The sequence below is a fragment of the Arachis ipaensis genome, chromosome B07 (genome assembly GCF_000816755.2).
Source record: "Arachis ipaensis cultivar K30076 chromosome B07, Araip1.1, whole genome shotgun sequence".
Lineage (NCBI taxonomy): Eukaryota > Viridiplantae > Streptophyta > Magnoliopsida > Fabales > Fabaceae > Arachis > Arachis ipaensis.
The window spans coordinates 23,682,178-23,694,294 of record NC_029791.2 but is presented as its reverse complement, the minus strand read 5'-3'; positions in this window follow the sequence as shown (position 1 = coordinate 23,694,294).

Sequence of the window (12,117 nt, the reverse complement as noted above, 5' to 3'; positions counted from 1 at the left end):
TTCAAAATCAAAACATATATATAACAGGAATATTTTAGTTATCTTCTATAATAGAATTATTATAGTCATTTTCTACAAAAAAAAAATATTAATTTAGATCGGTTTAAGGTTTGGTTTACCGATTATTTGGCAAAGTCAATTTGTCTGATCTAATTTTGACAAAAAATAATACAGTTTAATTGATTATATGTATTAAATTTTAATTACTAAAAAACATCATTAAAAAAAGATATTTTAAGCATCTTTATCGGGGTGTTCCCTTGGAGGAAAATTATTTTAGAAGTATCTATAATTAGGGGTGTTTATGGCCTGGTGAAACCGGATTTGATGTGACCCAAATCTGGCTCGAAATATATACCGGGCCTATTTGTTAGACCCGAACCCGCCATAGACCCGATGAAACCTACACACTTTTGGACCACGATTATACTGGATAAAAATCGGGTGAAAACCATTATTTGACATGGTAAAATTTACTTAGAAAAATATAACAAGAACCAACCCTTCTCTAAAATTAAAGTATAACCACAATCAATACTAATATTATCTAATAACACCAAATATTTAAATAAATACAAATAACACAATATTATGCATTAGTCTAAAGCCTTATGCATTTTAAATATAAAATATTAACTTATAATCTTATAATGGCTAATAACACAAAATATTAAAGTTTACAATATTTAAATTCCACATAAAAATAACTATCATCTATCACTAATAACACAAAATATTAATTGTGTATGATGACCCGGCCACCGGGCCGAGTTCGGGCGACCCGAGCTATAGCCTGAACCTGACCCGAAATAATGACTCGGATTATTTTTGAGACCCTTACCCAACTCTAAATCCGATGAAATCACACCAAATTAGCCCTTAAAAGATTCGAAGCCGGTCCGGATCTTCGTGCCGGACCGGGCCATGAACACCCCTATCTATAATCATTTGATTTTTAGAATTATTTTAGAGAAATTATTTATTCTCGACATTCACTTAGTTAAATTGATGGTATTATTCTGTTTTGTTAATATATATGCATATTTTAAACATATATTCTCTTTACGGGGGTAGAAATCTATCTTCCCGGTAAATTCTCACTCTCTGTATATGCTTTAAGGAAAACAGAAATTAACATGCATAATGATTTGTGATTTGTTATACTCTTTTTTCTAAAATATATTGATCTGATCTACCTAATACATGTTGACATATTGTGAATGTGAGTGACAATGCAATGTTTATATAAAATTTTGGTCATGATTTGATGAGTAGATGGTAAAAAACTGCAAGATAATGAGTTATAAAATTCCATACTTAATTTTTTACTTGATGATCTAGCAATAATATACCAGAACTATTTGAATTTCTTCTAGTTAAACAATATTGTTCATGTTGCAACGCTACACATTCTTTTTCTCCATTTTTAGATTATAGGGAGTAGTGAAAAACATTTGAATATCACTATTTTAGAGTGAAACATAATTCACTTACCATTATCTGTGCAATATCTTTAGGCAGATATATTAATAAAAATTTTGATTTCAGAGTGTTGTGGAATGACTGGCACTACAGCACCTTTAAATTCAAAGCAACAAATAAAGTAGAGTAATTAAGACACATCACAATATAGATTAAGAACATCTTACAAACACACCCGTAGGAAGCATGAAAAAAGACACGTGGTTAAATAAAAGTATAACATAAAATGAGATGATGAAGGAAAATGTATTAAAAACTTGTCTCAAAAGATGATGTCTATACTATAAGTCTACGGCAAGTTTTGTGCTATCAAAGCGTTCATTTGGAAAGTTTTAAAAGATATTTTTTTAAACTTTTGATTTATGAAAAATAGTAATATTAATGTCTAATATAATTTTTAAAATTAAATTGTAGCTTTTTAAAAAGTTATTTAAGTATTTATAGAAAAGTTAAAAAAAATACTTCTCTCATAATAAAAAAATTTTTATTACATTTTTTTAAAATAAATACTTTTAAAACTAAAAAACCAAACACAAAATAACTATGAAAAGGTATTATTTGGAGCCAATGCATGTAGTGTACAATGGAAATTAAATTGAAATTAAAGCCAAATTATAGTCAAGTAATTAATTTTTAATAGTTTCTATTTTGAAATTTGATCCAAATTAAGATTACTGTCAGTTACCTAAACACAAAAAAGGCCTCCCTCTCCCCATTTGTAGTTACCTCCTTCTCAATCGGACTCCTTGTTTCTCATCGGTGCCGTGCTGCCACAGACACCAACCGCTGTTCGACATAGATCCGGCTGACACCGACCTGTGTAAACGCGAATGCCCAGCAGCACCGTCCGATTGCTTGCGTCGTTCCCGTGGTCCCGCATCACCCCAGTCGTGCAACCCCTCCCTCGCAGTCGGTGTGTTTCTCCCTCCCGACGTCGTCATTCGCAAGATAGATGGGTCACAAGTGTGTTTCCTTAAATACGTCCATCACCCCTCGAAAGATCGTAAATGGAGTGCAATTTCGTTGAACCGCTATATCGTGTTCCATCTTCTGTCGGTGACGACAATTCATCAAATCCACATGACAACGTTCCCAATCATTGCATTGTGGAAGGTGAGCAAGCCAATGCAATAAGGTAAGCAATGTACATTAAAACATTGATAACGGATATGATTTTGATTATTACACTTGGTGCAAGTTGAGTGTTCTATTTTATCTTAACTGCTTAACTAGATGCACCATAATCATTCTTGATGTAACTAATTTTGTGCTGGTATTAAATTTATGGTATGATTATATGTATGAAGAATTTGCATGTGATAATGAATCATGTTATATGTATTTGACATTGGCTTAAACTAGTTACATTTTGTACTATCCTATATGAATGTATGTACTTATGGAAGCAAATTTATCTTGCATGTATAAGCATAAGAGTTGCCTACATTAGAGACCTTGCTCCTAAATGAGCAATCAGCCATGTTCCTGTGCATGAGGCCAATAGCCTCGTGGGAACGTTACTAGTGTAGTATATTGAATAAAAAATCCAGCTAATGATTTTATTATTATTAAGACTATTTTTGAAACTGTTTATTAAATACACTCTTCCTCAACCAAAACCTTCTGTATTCCTAGGAGGCTGAATTGCAACCCTTTTTTTGATGGAGAAAGAGTAACAAAGGCAGCTTTGGTATATTGAGGACCGAAACCCTGAAGGTCTATTTATATTTGAGCATGGCACCCATTAAACCCTTAACCCAAATAAAATAGTATCTAAAGCCCAAAAGATAATATATCTAAAATCCAAAAAGATAATTATCTAAGGAACAAAAGATCTTTGGTAATGGGTCTGCTAGCATATACTCTGTTCCTATATGTCCTATGAAAATCTGTTTTTCTTAAACTTTCTCCTTGACAACTAAGAACTTGATGTCTGTATGCTTCAATTTTGTCAAGCTCTTATTGTTGTTGGAGTATAGTACTGCTGACTTATTGTCACAAAATATCTTTAATGGCCTTTCAATGTCATCTACTATATGAAGCTTAGTGACAAAGTTTCGCAACCATATGCCATGAAATCGGAATCAGAGTACCTAATGATCTCCAAATTTTCTGATCTCCTGATAAATAAGCATGTAATCTTTTGTTCTCTTTAGATAACGCATTATGCGTTTAACAGCTATCCAATGATCCATGTTTGGATTGCTCAAGTATTTACCCAACATTCCCACTATAAATGATATATCGGGACGTGTGCAGACTTGAGCATACATTAAGCTCCCTAGTCCTGATGCATAAGGTTTATCATGCATTGATGTCCTCTCAAGATCATTTTTAGGGCATTGCTTGAGATTGAACTTGTCTCCTTTAATTACGGGTGTGTCCGTTGGTCTACATCTTTCCATGACTTATCTACTTCAAATCTTTTCGATATAGTTCTTTTGTGATAATTCAAGAATACCTTGAGAGTAATCTCTTAGTATCTCGATTCTTGATACAAAAGAGGCATCACCAAGATCTTTCATTTCAAATTTGTTCGATAGAAATTTCTTAGTTTCATGCAACAAGCCTATATCGTTGCTGGCAAGTAGAATGTCATCAACATATAAGACCAAAAAAAAAAAGTATTTACTCCCACTGAACTTGCAGTATACACATTCATCTATAATATTTACCTCAAAACCATGAGGTAATGACTTAATTAAACTTGTGATACCATTAACGGAAAGCTTGTTTGAGACCATAGATGAATTTTCTCCTTTTTCTATTGGATCTCCTTAATGACACTTCTTGAGGTTGTTGAGCTTGCTGTATGGGTTGGGGTTGATGAGAATTCTCATCATTTTCTTGTACTGTAGCAGTATCTCGAGCAACAACAATATTCTCATTGTTCTCTTGTACTGTAACTGGATCTACAGTATGATTCTCATTTTGCTCTTGTACTATAACTGTATCTTGAACAACAATAGGCACAAGGACCTGATCATTGTCAGCTACAGAATCCTCATCAAAAGCAACATTCCTAATATTTCCTTCCCCCTCAAACTCAACATCCTCAAGAAATCTCGCATTTCCCGTCTCAAAAATAGACCTTGACGCAGGATTGTAAAACTTGTACCCCCGTGAACGCTCAGCGTAACCAACAAAATAGCAACTGATTGTCCTTGAGTCCAATTTTCTTTCATGCGGCCTATAAGGTCGCGCCTCAGCTGGACATCCCCAAATATGCAAATGCTTTATACTGGGCCTTTTTCCAGTCCAAATTTCATATGGGGTTTTGTAAACTGCTTTGCTTGGCACCCTATTAAGGATGTACACTGCGGTCTTTAAGGCTTCTCCCCAGAGTGATTCAGGCAAGGAAGAATAACTAATCATACTTCTCACCATGTCCTTAAGAGTTCGGTTCCTTCGCTCTGCAACAACATTCATGCTAGGTTTGCCTGGCATGGTGTGTTGTGGAACAATACCACACTCCTCCGGGAAAAGAGCAAAAGGCCCGGGACGTTGCTCACCTGAGCCGTCATATCTTCCGTAGTATTTACCACCACGATCAGATTTGACAGCTTTAATTTTCTTTCCAAGTTGAAGTTCAACTTCAGCTTTGAAAGACTCGAAAACGTCCAAGGCTTGGAACTTTTCATGAATTAAATATAGGTACCCATAACGAGAGTAATCATCTATGAACGTAATAAAGTACCGTTGTCCATTCCAAGAGACAGTAGGGAATGGGCCACATATATCGGTATGTATCAGTTCTAAGACATCTTTAGCTCTCTCGGTACCTAATTTCCTTGCGTTTGTCCTTTTCCCCTTTATGCACTCAATGCAGACTTCAAAGTCTGCCAAATTTAGGGGTCCAAGAATTCCATCTGACACGAGCCTCTGAATTCTCTGTTTAGAGATGTGGCCTAGGCGTTTGTGCCATAATGATGCCGAATTCTCATTCAGTTTTTTGTTTTGTACCCGTTTGCAGTATTTCATTATTATAGGAATTTAAGTTAAGCCTATATAGATTATCTACCAAATGACCAGAGCAAATATTATTCAAATTATAGAAGAGACTGACTTTATTGTCTCCGAACGAACAAAAAAAAAACTTGATTTGTCCAAACGAGAAACAGAAACCAAAATTCGTCTAAATGACGGTACATAAAATGTCTCTAATAAATCCAAGTAAAATCCACTCGTGGAACATAATCTAAAGGTTCCTATAGCTTCGACTGCAACTATATTGCCGTCTGCCACATAGATATATCTTTCAGCATCACTTGGTGGTCGGCTCCACAGGCAACTCTGCATAATAACACTTACATGAGTAGTAGTAACAGAATCTACCCACCAAGTATCAACAGGTGCATAACTTAAACTAGCCTCAGAACAAACGAAAGTAAGAACTATACCCTTCTTTACACGCCATGTGGCATATTTGGTACAATCCTTCTTCATGTGTCCCACCTTCTTACAGAAGAAACAAGTTGAAACTTGATCTTGTTTCTTATCCTTTTTCTGCTGAGAAGGCACATCCGCAGTAGTATCAAGCTTTCTTTTATACTGAGAAGATGAAGCCATGTGAGCACTTTCAGTCTTATCTTGCTGTAGCCTCTCTTCTTCTTGCACACAGTGAGATATAAGCTCATTTAAGGACCAAGTGTCCTTCAGAGTGTTATAACTCACTTTGAATTGCTCAAAGTGTGCAGGAAGGGAAATCAAAATGAAATGCACGAGTAAATCTTCAGACAACTCTAACTTTAGTGCTTTCAATTTTGAAGCAAGATGAGACATTTTCATAATGTACTCTCTTATGTTCCCTTTACCTTTATACCTCATGGAGACAAGTTTGCTCAAAAGGCTACTTGCCTCCGCCTTTTTATTCTTAGTAAAGAATTTTTCAACATCCTTTAGGAACTGTTTGGCATCTTTATCCTCAGTAATTGAGCCTCGAAACGCCTCAGGAATTGAGCGTTTCATGATCATAATGCTCATTTGATTGGATCTCTCTCACTTCTCTATTTTAACCTCATTGAGGTTTTCCGGAGTGGAAGTGGGTTTCTCCTCTCGAAGAGCTATATCTAGATCCATACAACCGAGGACAATCTCCACGGTATCCTTCCAAACTTTAAAGTTTGAACAATTCAGCATAGGAATACTGCTAATTTGCGCAGAAACATTGGTAGCTAAAGCCATAGTTTCTGGATTAGAACAAAAAGAACATGCAGTAAATATTAGTTATTAATGGGTAAAAATCCATATTGAGATATCTAGCACAACATTAATTTTCAATCTTTGGATAGAAAAATTAACTGTAAGTGATACTCTCATTGCAGTAATCAAATATTGTCAAAATTCCTGTCACACATTAAGCCTTTCTTTGGACCGACTTAATGCGCACATGGAAACTTAAACTTCGCAACCTATTTATTACCGCATATATTTTCTATTAATTGGCCAAACAATAACCTTCCTTTGGGCCGATTATTGACCGCATAATTAATAGAAAATAAACAGAAGTATGCAATGCTTATTATTTGGCCAAACAATAAACTTTCTTTGGGCCGATTATTGTTTGCATAAATAATAAACATTACTTTATTCTTACTTAGTTACCCAAATATTTATTTACCATTAATATGTGTATATAATTCGGCCAAATATAGGCCTTCCTTTTTCAAAACCAAATCTTTATAAAATATGTGGGTATAATAATCCAAATTGTTACTAGTTTCCTTATGTAACAATTTAAAAAAAATATTTAAATCACAAAAGGATTTAAATCTTAATGGTATCTTTTCAGACCTTAAAAAAAATATGATTATAACTGAATATATGTGCCAAATAAATTCTTGATCCATTAAAATTAAAATTAATCATTATATAAATTAAATGCCAAATCGATCTCATATAATATATCTATACATATATATACTTTAATGGATAACCAAACAATGATAATATTTATCAACATATATATACTTACTAGCACTTCTATACACACACAGAAAATTCATGATGTGCATAAGTAAACATACTAATTAATATATATATGCACGAAAATCCAAAAAGATAATTATCTAAGAAACAAAAGATAATATCTGGTTTTATTCTCATTTAATTCCAAATCAAAAGTAATAATGACTTATTCAATTAGCATTTATAACAATAGATGATATCATCATTATATAAGTCATTTAATTTGAAATAGCATAATTTGTGATTATAATTAATATATGTATTGCTCACAAATAAGTTAGGAAATTAAATAATTTCCTAACAACCGAGGGCTGAACTAAGTACATGTTAGTTTTATGTACTGCATGTTGATATATGTGATGTATAGTGTTATTGTGAAAGAGAATAGTAGTAGATGCAATACTTATAAAATAGATGAAATTAAATAATTAAGTCAAATACTATCATTTAGTAATATTTATGCATCTGCTTCCATGTTAAAATGGGTAGTATGATGGAGTTGATTTCGATTTTGCGATTGTAGGCCATGCAACTGTCGAATGTTACTGAAGTTGGAAGTGAAGAGATGGATCTTGGTTGTGAGGTTTGGACTCTAGTTTAATTTTCTGTATTTATGAACCGCATGTTTGATTTGACCATTAATAACATTGAGTGATGTTTATTTTCAACTGAAATGTAGTTACCGGATCACGGTTGTCTTCGGAAAGACGAAATACCAAGAGTTGAAATGTGGTTTACGCAGTTGCAACTGGCTCATGAATTCTATGTTAGCTATGCAAAGAAAGTCGGGTTTGCAAATAAATAAGGACGACAACATGTGACAAGATCACAAAGGAACCCATAAACCAAGCTATCCACTATAATCGGGACGGTTTCCGCAGGTCTTGTGTTAAAGCACCAACACGGAAGAACACGATTTCAGCCGCTGGGTACAAGGCAATGATATATGTGAAGTTTGATAGGGAGAAGCAAGAGTGGGTTTTCTTTAAGGTTGAGTTGAGGCACTCGCACTCATGCGGATGTTAGGGAGATGATGAACTACTTCATGCGAATGAAGGACATCAACCCGAACTTCTTCTTCGCGGTGAATTTTGACGAGAAGTGTAAGTTTAGGAGTGCATTATGGGTGGATGCAAGGTGCAGGGCGTCGTATGAATATTACGGAGATATGGTATTTTTTCGTAGCACATAAAGTACAAACAGGTATGACATAGTTATGTTGGTGGTTTTTATTGTTTTTTTTTCGTACAGTCATGATCGAGTTTTCTTATCCGTGATTGTTTTGTGTGTAGGCATGCATTACCGTTTGCGTCGTTTGTCGGTGTCAACCACCATGGTAAGTCGACCCTGCTCGGCTGTGCGCTACTAGGGAATAAGAAAACTCCAAGTTATGAGTGGATTTTTAGCCAATGGGTGAAGTACATGGGAAATTCTCCACAGGGGGAATCGGTATGTATGAAGGTGAAAGAGGAAAAACTAGTCAACAATACTATTCTTTGCATTCCATACGATGTCCACTTTGACCGTTCAACATAGGAGGTTCGTTGTGAGTGCAATCTTTTTGAGAGTTCGGGTGTTTCCATTCGTACAAAGTGTATAAAGTACCTAGTGTAAACCCCGCAAAATTAGCGAATAATTAATTAATAAATTAATTTTTAATAAAAGAAATTAGGAATGCAAATTGTATAGTCTAATTAGATAGAGCAAATTAAAACAAGAGTTTTGACACTAATTTCAAAGAATTTGGGCCTAAAATTGGACCGAACGGGTCAAACCAGACAAATCGGGCCTGTATTGGGCCCAAGCCCAACTCAACTCCACTTAATTAAATGGGCACAGCCTATTCTCTCTCCCCATACATGTATGGAATGCTGAAACATTTCAGCAAGGGGAGGAAGAATAGTCTTCCATTTCCAAAACCCTCACTCAATCTTTGATCTCACATAACTTTCCACTCCGAGCTCCGATCGTCACACCGTTTGTGGCCACACGTCCGTAGTGTCAAGCTCTACAAAGCCCGGTATGTAGATTGGTATGAAGCTTCTATTTTCATTCTCAGCCTCTCTTTTCCAATATTTAAAAATTATATAAAGTGGTGTTGAGATTTTGGTTCTTTGATATTATAGGGTCCGATTAGCTTGAGAAAAACATTCACTCTTGCTTATATGGCGCTTGGGTAAGGTAAAAATTCTAGAACCTTAGCTAATTCCTTAATTGAGTACGTTAGGTATTGAATTTTGGGTATGTATGTGTGATATATGTGAATTAGGTTTGTGTATAAGTAAATTGGAGCTTGATTGTATACATTGGAGGCTTGGTGGAGTTTGGGAGTCATTGCTTTGGAGATTTTGGATCTTTGGAGCTGTGTTTGGTGCCTTGGTGGTGTCTCGGGTTATACGTGAAAATCGGCCAAGGTATGGTTTATGTTTCTCGTATTTAATATATAATGCCTTGTGAAAACTTAGGCTAGATGATCGTAGGATAAGAATGAATGCATGTGTATGTTAAATTGCTTAGCGCCTTGATGATAATTGTGAACTAGGTTGGAAGTTGGTTGTTATTTGATATTGGGTATGGAAATAGAATGCTAAATGATGCTTTGATGATGATTGACAAGTTGATAGTAATGAATTTGTATAGATAATGGATTGTGGATGATCTTGTCGATAAAAGTGTGAAGTTCATGTACTAGAATTGTTTAAAATTGGAGTTTGATGGGTGGTGGAAGGATGTGGAGTGATGTTGTTGTGATATTGTATGTGTTGGTGCTGAATTTGAGTATTGTAAGTTGATTTTGAATGGTGACTTAGTGAAAATAGAGGTTGAAGGTTTTTGTAAAATGTTGGTTTTTGGTCGAACTTCGGCGAGCCATAACTCGGCTTCGAGACCCCAAATTATTTCAAACTTATTTCATATAAAAATTGGGTCCATGAAGTTTATGCCGTTCGAAGAACGGATAAAAAATATTTTAAAATAAAAAAGTTATACACGAACAATGGTTTCGAGGGGTTGCATACACGACCACTTACACGCGACGCGACCAACCTTTCCGGGTTGGGCATCTCGCGTACGCGAGCAAGGTGCTTACGTACGCGATGATCCTGTTTTCAACAAAAATGAATTTGTGTTTTAAAAACACAATTTCGGACCTCTAAACCTCTATTTCCACTCTTCTAACCCTAAATCTTAGTGATAGGTCTAGTAATGGGAAAGGAAGTATCTTGGGAATGAAGTAAGGTTGGAAAAGTGATGAATTAGGTATGAGAAGATAGGTGGCATAAATATATGTATATAGATATTTCTTAAATTATGAAACTGGCTAAAGAAAGGAACAAATGTTGCATCTGAGCACTCTTTCTTGAAAGTGCGACCCCAGGAGATGGTGGAAGGTGAGGATCCCCTTCCTTGATCCTCCTGGTATTGTAAAATCACCCCCAGCGAGATGGTGGGAGGTTAGGATCCTCTCCTTTATTCCTCCTGGCATACAAGAACGTACCTCCTGGGTAGAGGCAATGGTTGTGGTTTCGCCCTACTTGCTCCAGGTTGGTTAGTATATAGAGGCTCCCCGGGTAGACGCAAGGGTTGTGGTTTCGCCCCACTCGCTCCGGGTTATGATAAGTTATGTATAAAAGTGCAATTATATGATGAGTAAGTAATGAATGTTTATGAATGAATGTGAAATGATTATTTGAGATATGAGTTTCCCTGGATAAAGTACCGTGGCTTGCCACCACGTGTTCTAGGTTGAGACTCGATACTCTGTTGACCCTACGTCGTAAGGGTGACCGGGCACTTATAAATTCTCGGGAAGGTTAACCCCTATTGAGTAAAGTTATATATATATATATATATATGAATTATGAGAAGAGAAAAAGCTATGCATAGACTCATGGGGATGCGCGACGGGGGACAGTCTAGGGTTTAGCAGTTGGACTTATCAAGTTGGCTTGATAACTAACAGATGAGACTCATCAGCCATAGGACAGGCATGCATCATATGCATATTATTTGAATTGCTTGCTTGTGCATTAATTGGGATTGCCTAAGTGATTATAGCATGCTATTTGTTATATTTGTTATATGTATTACTTGTTTTCTACCTGTGTTTTCCATTGTGTGCTTGTTTGTCTGTAATTTCACCAGAGATGGAGGAACGGAGGAAAGGTAGAGAGAGTTAGGGTTCTAGTTAAGTTTTAGTTAGGTTACGTTTTGTTTAAGTTTAGAAAACCTTAGAGAACTACCCTAATTCATGGTTTTTGTTTTAGTTCTTTAAATTTTATAATCTGAGTGTCGGTATTTTAGAATTGCCTCTGGTATTTCCAGGACCTTATATCTTATATACGTGGCACCTTTACCATGCTGAGAACCCCCGGTTCTCATTTCATATGGATATTTGTGGTTTTCAGATGCAGGTCAGGCGACACCTCGCTGAGGCATGCTGAAAGCTTCTGATAGCGAAGATCCTTGTTTTTGGGGTTTTATCTTATATATATGTATATATGTAGATACTTTTATCTCCTCTGCCTATGTGTATTAACTTCCTCTTTGAGGCTATTTTGGAGAGATAGGTTCTGTAACTTTGTATTTTGGGCTTATTTTAGGTTCTCATATATATATATGTGTGTGTGTGTGTGTGTGTGTGTGTGTGTGTGTGTGTGTGTATTTGTG